Source organism: Lygodium microphyllum, chromosome 11, assembly GCF_053477565.2.
Source record: "Lygodium microphyllum isolate KBCC chromosome 11, Lygodium_microphyllum_v1.1.10, whole genome shotgun sequence".
Classification (NCBI taxonomy): domain Eukaryota; kingdom Viridiplantae; phylum Streptophyta; class Polypodiopsida; order Schizaeales; family Lygodiaceae; genus Lygodium; species Lygodium microphyllum.
This window is the reverse complement of record NC_141145.1, coordinates 118,630,339-118,643,237: the sequence shown is the minus strand read 5'-3', so window position 1 is coordinate 118,643,237 and position 12,899 is coordinate 118,630,339.

Below are 12,899 nucleotides of genomic sequence, written 5' to 3'. Positions count from 1 at the left end.
TCTCATGGGGAGCAACATGCATACTATGGGCAGCAACATGCATATGATCATGGCCATTGACATGGACAGCATTATGTTGGTGGGTATGGACATGATCATGGACATGAGCACTAGCATTATAGTAACAACATTATGCTAGTGGGTATGGAAAACCATCATTTGATATTGGAAAATAGCATGTAAGTGTATGGTCACCAAGCAAATTCATATGAGTTGCATGCAAATGCATATGGGTAGCAACATGTTGATGCTTATGTTCACTTTCCTTTTGAATCATTTTCTTGAGAAGGAAAGTCATGATGATAGTGCTTATTCTTATGGATGATGTTTCCATGTGCAACAATTTTATTAAGATTATTTCCATTGTAATGGTGGTTGCTAACCAAAAATAAGGGATGTAGAGCACTATTACAGCCACCAACACACCTATGGGTTGATACAAACAAAAAGAGTTCTTGCCCATAGGAGATACCTATCTAACAACACATTGAGGGACATGTATTCAAAAGGATTATGCTACAAGTGTAGTGAACAGTGGTCGCCTCATTATAAATACACATGTCGAACAAGGGATGCTAAGGTATCAATCATTTTAGAGCATTTGCAAGAAGAAGAAGAAGAAGAAGAAGAAGAAGAAGAAGAAGAAGAAGAAGAAGAAGAAGAAGAAGAAGAAGAAGAAGAAGAAGAAGAAGAAGAAGAAGAAGAAGAAGAAGCCGAAGAAGAAGAAGAAGAAGAAGAAGAAGAAGAAGAAGAAGAAGAAGAAGAAGAAGAAGAAGAAGAAGAAGAAGAAGAAGAAGAAGAAGAAGAAGAAGCCGAGGAAGAGGAAGAGGACAATGAAGAGGAATTTGAACAAGAGAATGACATAATGGGTGAATAACTGCATGGGTGTCTTGAGATTGTAGATGGTAATGCTAATTCTGTAGGTTTTGAAGACTTTGGACAACCTCATGATGAGCCTATGGATGGTATGGATCAACACCAAGGCATACAATAGCCTAGAGAAGAGTTTTATACTTCCTTGGATCCATATAATCATGGGTATTATGATCATGGGGATGCATATGATGTGGATGCAGTGTATGATGTGGATGCATATAAATATCATGAAGGTATTGTGCTTCCTTTTGATTTGAGGGATTATGGGATTGATTACAGGGACCATTCCTTATACCCATTTGATATGGCTGGTTGGAAATATATGATTAATGACATTTTTCACATCTTTGACAGCCATTATGTTGGAATACATTTCGATCTGGGTGAGGATGATCATCATTGGATGCATGATGACTTTTATGATGGCATTCATTTCAATCCAAGTGGATCTTTTGGACAATTCATAATGTCATAGAACATGGTATAGCATGTTGTAATGATTTTCTATGCTAAAAATAATCGGCCTACCTTCATCAGAGTTTGACTTTTATGACATGGATGGATACTTTATATTGTCTACTTTATTTCTATACCTTGTATGCCTCAATCAGACATCTCCATCCAAAGTTATGGTTGATTTTCTACAGCTAGCCTATTCAGGACAATATATTGATCACTCACAATTTTCAAATTTAGATGACATTCTCTACTTGGAGCTTTTTTTAAAAGCCTTATGGAGTACCTTTGGCATTACTACCTCTTGATTGAGTTCTTCTCCATATGATTCATCCTTATACTCATTGTAATTATTAGTTTTGAGGACAAAACTTATCTAGGCAAGGACGGATTGAAACGGAGGAAAGTTTAGATCTTAAGCCTTGTGATAAGCCTTAAAAATAACCCATGCTACCTAGTCTTAGGAAAGAGCTATAAATAGTGCACAAGGTGCTATTGTAGGGGTCTTTTGTCATTTTGATGAATCAAACTTGGTGAGTTAGTTTCATTGTTCTAGTTTCTTGTCCATTTTCTTAGGTTAAGGTCGTTTGGCTATGATTTTCATCCATTTTTTTGCAGTTAGAGTAATTCATTTCCAGTTCTCTAGTTAGATTTAGGCTAGGCTAGGTTTCTCTTCATTACATAGTATTGAGATGTCGAGCTCTAGATGAGTTGGCATCTACTACATGCCTTGGTTATGTGTTAAGATATTATTTATTGGCATATTAGGTGACCGACATGAGGATAGGCCCGTGCTTCTACAATAGGACTACACCCACGTAGTCTATTCTTGGTTATACGACACATTCATTGTGCCACCTTTTCCTTTCTTAGTGGGTTCACACTTAGTGATCGCATATACATATGTTGTGGTACTTTTCATTTTAGTCTTTTATCATGTTATAAACTTAGTTCTTTTGTGTGGAAGAAAAGGGAAAAAGAAGAAAGAAGAAGAAGAAGAAGAAGAAGAAGAAGATTTCAACCCTATCTTTCTATGTGCTCAAGTCTCCATTGCTTTTGTATGTGTCCTCTTGGTCTCTTCACCTCTCTTCCCTTTTGTCCATTTTCACGGTATTAGAACCATCCCACAGTTGCATGGAGCTTAATTGAAGGCTGAGGTGAAGGCCTTGGAGCACAAAAGCAAGCAAGCAAGAAATGCGCAAGAAGCTCTTCCATCTTGCTCAATTTGCCTTAGGTTATAGCTAGAGGAGGCTCCTAAAGTTAGTAAGGCTGCAGTCTCTGATTGTAGTGAAGCTTAGTGAGCATGAAGAATAGTGTATATACTATATATTTTCCCTTTAGGACATTTTGCTATGATTTTTGGCATTTGAGGTCAATTCAGTCTCTGTTCCAGACCTGCAATTCCAGAACTGCAAGTGGTCCCAATAGTAATTCTTGAGTATATTGCAGCTTTGGTTGTGTCCACTATTTACAAGTGCACACGTTACAGATTTTGGATCTGTAAGGTTTCAGATGTTTACTGGGTTGCAAACAAAAAATGCATTCATATACAGATTGTAGATTGCACTTACTATTGTGCAATCAATGAAAAAGGCTGCGTGTTTAGTTGTGATGTACCTAGTATTAGCTTGCTTGCAAATTACAAGTTTTTGCAAGGTTTTTTTAAATATCAAAATGTCTGACAACTTTAGCTAGATTGTTGGTGAGAAGCTTGATAACAGCAATTATCTTACATAGAAGTTCATGATGACAAATTTCTTGAAGGGTAAAGGTGTTCGGAATCGCATTGAAGGAGACATGGCAGTAGCTAAAGTTCTTGCAACACAAGATGCTACTACAAAACAATTAAAGGAGCAAACACAGAGTAAAGTCATGTATTGGCCGTGTGTCTCACTGTCACAGATAGCATGATGGGCTATTTGTAGGAATCTAAAACCCTCGATATTGGATGGAAGAATTTGGCAAGACTATTTGAAGTAACTACAAAGGCCAGGTATCCCCGATTTTGTATATTTGATTTCTATACTGATACTTTTGAGGAGAAGAACCTTGGCTTGGATGCCTCTTCTTCTCAAAGGAAAAACAAGTCTAAATAGGTGTTTTACTCTACTAATAGAGGTAGAGGTCGTAGCAGAGGCCAAGTTGGTGGTCATAGTCAAGGTTATGATGCATAGGAAAATAGAGGAAGATATTCCTTTGGAAGGGTTAATATATCATTTTCTAAATTAGTTTTATGCTAGTTTGATACTTGGATGGCTATTTCTTGGCTTTGTGGGGCACTCCGTTTGCAGTCTATTGGTCTATTTTAAGCTTACAGTTGGATATGCCTTGCTATTTTTGGGTGTAGAGACATACTTTTGTCATTATAGCTTCTTTATCAAGTGCAAAAAATGTGTTACTCAACATTAAAAAGCTTAATGGTATGAAATTTTATACTAGAAAGAGAAAATATACAATATTTTGGTCCAAAAGAAGCAAGTAAAGCTGATCAAATGTAGTGGGATTAAGCTTGAGGAAATGGATGTAGATGTATGGGATGAATAAAAGGAGCTAACACATGCTCTGTGATTATGTTGGCACTCTCAAATTCTATGTATTTGTCTCGGAAAGATGGTGCATGTGGTGTATGGAAAAAGCTTGGTAACCTCCATGCAAAAGAAAGTGTAGTCTCACATGTTTATTGGTTGAAAAAACTCATTGATCTCCGCATGGAGGACGGAGCTTTCATGTCTAATCACCTCAATGAGTTCAATACTATTTTTAGCCAACTGACATCTTAGTAGATTGTCTTTTATGATTTAATGAAGGCTATGTTCTTGTTACTCACATTGCTTGAGAGTTTGGATACTTTTAGGATTGCAATTAGTGACTCCACACCTGTAGGTAGACTTACGAGTGCTAATGTTGAGAGCAACTTGCTAATTGAGGAGGTGAGTAGAAAGAACAATGCGAGGTCAAAGAGAAAATTTTGGTTTGGAAGCTTGTTGGTTAGTTTTGACAGTAAGAGACACTTGGATTAGTATAGGAGATCAGGGGATCTCAATTGTACTACTTCCATTTATTGAACCAAAAATGCATTAGTCTAACTTAAACAACCCCAAAACATAATTAATGAAGAAAATCTTTTATTTTAAAAAGAAACGGGATCTTAGAGAGTTACTATGTCCCACATGCAAAACACTAATTTGGTTGCCTCAAACTTTCTATAAATATGCATGCAAGCCACCATTCTCCCTTAACCTCATTTTTGCAGGTTTCAAGAGCCATAACTCTACTGCTCACACCCTATTCACAGAGCACATCATGGTCAGAGCTTCCACTAGCCATCTACTACCATCCAATGCCTAATTCCAACCTTCATCACTTGTTTGCTATTGTCGCAAGGCCTCTAGAGCTATCACATACACTTGGGTGCTTTCGCCCACAGTTGGATGCTGCTATCATCTGTTGGATGCTGTTACCAGGATTTTCTCTCTCCTCTGAGTGCTACACCACCTAACATTCTCTTACCTCTATCATCTGCATTTGCATCTAACAACTATCGTGTAGATTCTCTCTCCTCAAATACCTGCATTTTTAGTCTCTCTCTTTGTTGCACTACTATCTACATCAGATCCAACCTTCCTTGGCTGGGTTTAACTAGTGTTTCGACTCTCGGAGACTGCCTTTGCTATGATTCGGGATCCTTTGGAGTACGACACATTCTATAGCTCATAACCTCTACCTTGATCCTAGCAAGGTTCAATATTCACTGTATAGCGTGTTTGCTGCATGAGCACTGTATTTTCATTATTCATTCACTTTATTATTAAATGTATTCATTGTCTTTGAGCTACCCTATTCCTAACCCTAAGTTTATTTTGATTTTATTAGTCTGCACTTTGTCGTACAATTGGTTTCGTGCTTTTTTGTGTTTAGAGCATTTCTTCACATGGTATCAAATCTAGGTACTCTCTGAGAAACCTTGACCTTTGATCGAAAAGCTCATTCATGGAAGCACGAACAACAAAAGGATCAGATGACTTCGAACACATTCACAACACCGCTCCAATCTCCATAGCCAAACATGGATAGAAACGATCAAGAGTAGGTCTACCAGCTTGCTACTATCCGATCTGACATTAGTAGAGAACCATTTGACAACCATGGAGTACACAGACCATAGCAAATTTTTACTTCTAAGTATGACCTCATCCTTATGTATAGGGCTCAACAAAAGTTTGAAGGTAAACCTAATTTTTCTCGTTTAGATTCAGTGCACAGAACTAATGATCTTGCAAGATCTTCATAATCTCCACCACGGACCGGCCATCCACAAGTGGATCTTGGCTCAGATTACATATGACTTCCATGGTACTACTTTTCTCCTATGTGAGGTACGAACCCTATTATTTCAGATTCCATGCCAACTGATTTTGTATTTGCTGTTGGATCGGGAGATGCTCATCAAGAAGGGGCTCTTCAAAACAAGCTTTGGTTTGTGAGTAATGAGGAAGACAAGTATTTCTTCATGAACTCAAAATGAGGTAAAAGCTAAAAGAAGAGTAGATGGTAAGTATTCCTACCCTTCATTTTCCTTCAAATGATTTTATTTCTCATGGTCAATATAGAGTATGTGCATCTTCATTTGTTGCATTTAATGGACAAAAGGAACCTACGATGTTTCCCACAACAACATCAATCACAAATCCATTTGGGCTCCCACCCATGCCTCTCTCATCTTCCACTGCACCTTCCTTTTCACTTCCATTAAGTGCACCACATTATCCACTATACACCATACCAAGGGGTTCTACACATTTAGGCACGACCTTTAGGACCTCTACATACTCGTTAGCGCATGGTGTACCTGTGATAGAGGCTTGACCTCCCACACACACACTTTCGAGTTTTTCTCCTCTAGGGCATTCTATGAGTGTGGATCGTTTGGTATCCCTATTTACCTCTATGGCATAACCTAGTGGACGATCTAATCATTCTATAGTGCTCCAGCTGACATTTGGACAAGGTATCGTGTTCCAATGCCTCCACCTACACCTATGGTATCATATGGACCTATGACCGTTTTGGTACCTCCACAGCAATTAGCACTCATTGGGCATCAGTAGCCTATTTCTGCCTATTCGTCTTTAACCCCTCCTACTTGTTATCCACCACCACCATCATCTTATCCCATCTATCCATCTTCACACACACCTCATGGTTCTAGTGCCTCATCCACCAAGTATGCATTTAATGACAAGACTCATTTCAACAGGTCAAACTACACCATTTGGTCAAATTTGATGAAGCATGTCTTAGACCCTTAGAAACTATGGGATTTAATGCGAGGTTTGGAACCCCAACCTGATCCCGCACTTATTCCATAGGAGGTCATCCACTCATGGAAGGGTAGTAATGCCTCCACTCTTGTCAAGCTTATGTAGGGCTTGTTGCCTCTGAGTTTTACTCTCAACTTCAATATTTCAACTTAGCATCCAAGAGAGTTGGGCACAATTGATTGATCGATGTGCAGCTCGGGATAGGACCCATCGCATCAATTTGGATCATGAGCTCCATAATTTCAAAATCACCGACAAGGATGACTTGAAAGTCAAGTTGGCTAAGTATCAATGTCTCCTCGCCGAGTTCTCAACCACCAACAAGGATGATTTCAAAATCACCGACAAGGATGACTTGAAAGTCAAGTTGGCTGAGTATCATTGTCTCCTCACCGAGTTCTCAACCACTAGGGCTTCTAAGTCCTCTAACAATCAGGTTACTCTATTCCTTAACAAGTTGCCAAGGAAATATTTCCATTTTGTGTAGTAGGTGATTTCTGAGCCTCAAATGCCCACATTTTATAAGTTTAAATGTCAGCTGTTGCGATATGCACGGTTGTTCAATCAATTTCATAACACATCCTCGATAGAGGGCTACATGAGGATATACCAATGATTCTACAATTGGACTACATCCACATAGTCCATCCTTCGTTACGACACATTCATTATGCCACCTCTTCCTTTCTTAACAGGTTCACACTTAGTGATCGCATACACATATATTGTGATACTTTTCATATTAGTTTTTTATCATGTAGATTTTGTTTTTTTGTGTGGAAGAAGAACACATCATGAATGCTATGATCTATTTGTAGTGAGCATGTATGCCTTCGAGCAAGAAATATACATGTTGCAAGCTCCATGATCCAAGATGCACTCCCTTGGTTCTCAAACCCTCTATGGCCTTCGCATGCAAGAGAGAAGGATGGGCATAGGCATGAGAGAGCACCAAGAGAAGAAATGAAGCTTCACCACTTGGTTCCTTCTACTCAAATTCACACTAGCCTTTTCCATTATCTTTCATCCTTCTATAGAAACACTTAGGGTTAGAGCTTCCTCATCCCCCTTGGGTATCCAACCCCTCTTTTGGGCCTTGTGACTAGTTGTTTCTCTTGTATGCAACTTAGACTAGTTAATTAGAAACGAATTGTATAGGCCTAGCCTATGGTGTGTCTTAATCATAAGTATAATTTTCATGGGAGGGAGTGCGGATCTTGCTACAACGCTCCATACAATAGTTTCTTTAAAAACATGGTCATTTTGCAAACATTGTGAGCTATATAAAAATGACATACCTTGATGTAAAAAACAATTGTTTCTTTAAAAATGACAGACATTGATGAGTGGCACCCCCCATCCTTGAGACCATTTGCTTGAGCACATAGAGAGGGGTCGACACCTTCTAATGATGCACTCATCTTGATCTTGCATGGTTCCATTCCAAAATTTGACTATGTGGTATCAATGTGCTTGAAGGAGAGCCAATTAGTCAAGATTCGGATAATCTCATCTTTGCTTGCATTTTTTTCTCCCCAATCCATAGGTAATGATAAATCTTGGCTTTGAAAAATATGCTTTCTAAGTGGAGCGAGGAAACAATGTTATAGTACTTTTGTGACACCTTATTTGCAACATCTCTATAGCAAGGAGCAAACCACTTTGGACAAGTGCTCAAATACTTGTGGTCACCACAAAACAAGATGCAATCGTTAATACATACATGAATCATGTTGTAGTATAGACCAAGCTATCACATCATCTTTTTTATCTCATCTCTAGATTTCAAGAGGATATTGCTCATGGGAAGAAACTTAGTTGATAGACATCTACATATCGATCATCATAAATAGGAGAGTTGAATGTATTAAAAGTGAGAGACTTACTCTACTAGCACTATTGTAGATATGTTGCTCTAAGAATAACAATTTTAGATATTAACAATCAATATAACTTGCACTGAGTAGTGTCAAATTTGAAGTAGGATAAAGAGGTTGGAGGGCTTCCTTTCGAAGATAAGCCTCATTGCCTTCCTAAAGATCTTCACTATCTACAAACCAATCATCAAATAAGTCGTTTCATCAATGTCATGGTCATTGACCTCTTCATCAAATGACTACAGAAAGTGATTTTTAAGCTTTGAATACATGCTTGGGTCATTCTTGTGCAAAATCCTCATACACTCTAATGAGACTCAAGAAATACCTTCTAATAGTAAGTGCATGTCATTCTCCAAATCATAATTTAGAACCTATGCCAGTAACAATTTCATTCTTAGTTTGAAATTGATATCCATGTTGTATATCTGGTAAATACATGGTCTACTAGTATACATTTATAGCTTTTCTTTGAGTCAAAAATTATGATAGTTATATCTTTAGTTGGTTTGCAAGATTAGTATAATAGGGAAATAATGTAACACATTAACTTAGCACGGTCAACTTAGTGCTGAAGTAATATTAGCTCTACAAGAGTCCCATTGAAAGGCCATAAGATAAACCCTCCCTCTCTCCCTTCCTTCCTCTCTTATTTTGTCCCTCTCTCTCCCCTATCTTTGAGTGAATGAGTATTATTATTCAAGAAGCACCTTCAAATGGTTCCATATAACAACATCCAAGTGTAGATCACACATTAGAGATTGCATGACTTATGCACACATAAAACTCTATTATGAAACCATTTGTGCATGGTAGCTTCAAGTTTACAAACTTATTAAATATAGTTGTATATTGTACTATTGTACTATGTAGATAATGCAAGGTGTAGCACATGGCATTTGGCAATTCGTTTTTTAAACCCTAAATCACAATTCTCTCATGAAAAGACATCAATGTGACCTTTGAATTATGTGGGACGTGTAGATCATGTGCAATAAACAAGCCATGTCCAACCACCATTCGGTATGGTAGAAGAACTAATCAAATATCAAGCACCCCAAAACCTAAAAATCTCCCAGTCTCTAAGAAGAGACCCCTCCCATTCTCCATATGGTCTATGATCAAGGTTTGCACCAAAGGTCACAAACGAGGAGGAATAGGATAATCTCCCAATGTCTCATCAATGAAACTAATAAACACAGGATGTCAAAAAATCTCACACTATAAATAAAAAGCACCTAATTATGCCATGTACCAAGGAGATCTGCATTGATTACAGTATCATCATCCTCCTTGAAAAATATGTACCTACATGACCTTGTTGTTGGTGAAGTCTCCCAAATATAGTAATGAAATTATCAAACAAAATAAAATTTAAGACATGAAACCTTATCCTAGGCAAACCTTATTGCTATGGTTGAGGTGCAAGATGATACAAATAGAATAACTTATTGTGAGTATGGCATATCTCTCATGGTTGTCGATACACTACTCGACAATTATTACACCAAGATGACACATGTTCCTCATATCCGTAGGTACAATCGAAGGGGTTGATATCAAGAATGATGTTCCTCCACATTGCATCATATAAGTCCCTATACATGATGCAGGTGGGGTGTGCTAGAGGATGAATCTGAATCTGTGCATCCACCATTAAAAACAAAGACTATAGACTTACAAATTGTGTTTTAATTAGAAATTTCACCTTTTTCTACACACACACACACACACACACACACACACACACACAAACAGATTGCCAAAAAACTTGTTTCATAAGGTCAACTTAACTCATTTTAAACCCATGCGTTTTAGAAACCTATAAAACAACTTTTCTAATTTTGCAAAAAATTCATAACCTTATTTCTAATCAGCATTTGCCATGGATTTATTTGACATGCATATATGGATATTGATTGCAATAATTTTTCTTGAGTTGTCCATTTTGGATTTATATATTGATGGTTTGTTCTAAAATTAAAGCCAATCTTGTAATGGACACTGGATCATTATGCACATATACGTCAAAGGCATCTCCCTCATGCACGTATTAAGGAAATTGTAATATGAAAAGCATCATTTTGGGCTTTTTGCTTTTCTTGACTTGAATATCTTTCTTTCTATAATAACAACTAAGACTTATCTCATTAGTATTAAGAACTAAACCATATTGCTAACCTTATAAAAATACTGGTCTTGCCAAAAGGTCGTAATATAAATGCTATACATTTAATGAATAGTCTTGTACATACAAATATGAATAATAATCAGTACACCAATAGTGTTAAAATAATATTCTAAGCACGAAAAGTGCTGCATTGGTAAATACAAAAACATTGCATTTGTATTATCTTAACTAGTACTAATTTTCTTACAAAAAACATGAAACGTATTAAATTTGAGCTTATTCACCTAGCACAATATGATTGCATACATGAGCAAAAAGTCACAATCATACAATGAATTTAAAAACTAATAGTGAAATACAAAAGAAAAATCCAAGAAATAACATCTTGCTTTTATTGAAATAAACTAAATGAAACATCATAACACTAGTAACATCACTAAACTAGCTACTAGTAATCTTATAAGAAAGAGTCATGTTATGGAAGTGATGTTACTTTTGAGAATGACGAAAGCAAAGATTTTCAATGATAAAGCTTGTCAAATTTTTGGCAAAGGCCTTGGCCAAGAGGTTAGATCAATTGATGCAAAGATACATTAACGTCCAATCATATGGTTTTATCAAGGGTTGGAGCTTGGTTGACAATGTCCTTAAGGTCATGATGTGCATACAATGGGAAAAATCCATGCAAAATCCTCAAAGAAAAAGTTGTATTACATCAAAATCCTCAAAGACCTTTGATAAGATTTGATGGTATTACATCAAAATAATATCAGAAAAAATCAATTTCAAAAAAAATTATCTACCTTTTTTTCTTATAAAGTAATGGCATGCAAATATTTTTCTTAAAAATGAATCCTTGCTTGATCTAGTAGATATTAAAATGAGTGCTCAAAAGCTATGCCCACTAAGTCCACTCATTTCCTTACTTACAATGCATCCTCTTTTTTGCATGATAGATAAGTTGACTTGGCAAGGAAACATTGAGAGAATCCAATATAGAGAGCTGACCAACTAAGAAGCAAAGGATTCATGGATGATCTACTAATGTCACTTGAGGCTAACAAGTGAAATTTTAAAAAGTCCATGGGGTTACTAGGACTCTATAGTGAGGTGGCACTAGAATTGGAAGTCCATGGCGCTACTAGGCCTCTATAGCGAGGTGACACTAAAACTAGATATATCAAAGTAATCAACAAACGATTATTAATATTTAAATATTCGGGGCATACAATAGGTATAGGACTTAATGATTGTTAAAAAACCAAGTGGATCCTTAAAAGAGCCAAAGAAAAAATCAAGAGTTGGAGCCTAATGAATTGGCCATGGGTCCTTCAGAGAGTCAAAGAAAGTATCAAGAGCTAGATCATAATCAACTGCATAAAGGGCTAGAGAGAAGGGTGGACTTCAATTTTTTAATCCAAAAGAGAAGTATAATGCTCGAACAGGTAAGATACTCGAGTGATGCTAGACTAAAGAGTCGCCATCGGCATATATGATATCGAATGTGTCAGAAGAAATGAACAAGTTATTGTGCAGTCATGGAATCTCTTAGGCTAAGGTTTGATCTTCACAGAGTCTTCACACAAGCTATTAAGAAGATCAAGATACATGGAGTTTTAGGCAACTTGATTGAATCATGGCCTTGGATGTTGGGAGAAGTAGGCATTTTGGTGTTGGGAGAGCTTGGAATCTTCGCCTCCTGAAAGTGGCCATTGGGTATTGCTTGGAAAGGAATTGAGCATTGCAACTCCCACCCAAATATAGAATGTTCCTCTTGAGAATAATGGTAGGAGTTGTGATGCCTTGTGAAAAGTTGGAAATGATAGGAATTACAGATCCTAATGCAAGTGTGGAGCTAAGGAATCTTAGATTCACCTACTTTGGAATGGATGCATTGCTAAGCAAGTCAATTTGATATCTATGTCCAAGTGGCTAGCTTTCCAAAGGGCTTGCCTTTTCACAGAATGAGCAAATCAGGAAACTTGCATTAAACTAGTCTTTGAGGAAATTTAGGTAACTTGGTTAGAAATGGTCGTTCAAGTAAAATTGGTTTTAGAGAGTCTCATGGGCAAGTTAATAGGTAAGGATCACCTATGCTGAAGATGCTTAAAGCCTATATATAGCTTAGATGCTAGCTTGGGCATTAAGTAATACCATACTATCTAATTAGCGTGATACAGCACATTACAGTCTATTCGCATCTCAAACTCATAGGATAGTCCCGATTATCAAATTTGA